Consider the following 282-nt stretch of genomic DNA (forward strand, 5'->3'; position numbering starts at 1 on the left):
CAGTGTCCCTTTACTCGGCCAGCCTCCCAGTGAGGGGCCACCTTCGTCCTCCCGGTGTCTGTGGGCCTTTGACCTGGGGTTTGTGGGGTGGGAGGGTCTGGCCCCCACCTGTGCCCCGGGGAGCCTGGCTGAGCCCCAGGAGTGGCTGAGCACAGGCAGGTCGGGAGGGAGCCGAGGCACAGGCAGCAGGCACTGGCAGTGGACGGGAGGCATGTGCACACGCGTGTACACACATGCACTGGTGTCAGGGAGCAAGGGCCGTGTGGCCACCCCGAGGGCCGT

The 282-nt window shown here is 68.4% G+C and overlaps 1 protein-coding gene across 1 annotated transcript in view; it reads left to right on the top strand.

Moving 5' to 3' along the window:
- Positions 1-282, top strand: part of PRDM16 (PR domain containing 16) — an 82,425-nt gene that overhangs the window by 20,279 nt on the left and 61,864 nt on the right. The gene's annotated exons all lie outside the window — the stretch shown is intronic.

Source organism: Myotis brandtii, unplaced genomic scaffold (assembly GCF_000412655.1).
Source record: "Myotis brandtii unplaced genomic scaffold, ASM41265v1 scaffold434, whole genome shotgun sequence".
NCBI lineage: Eukaryota > Metazoa > Chordata > Mammalia > Chiroptera > Vespertilionidae > Myotis > Myotis brandtii.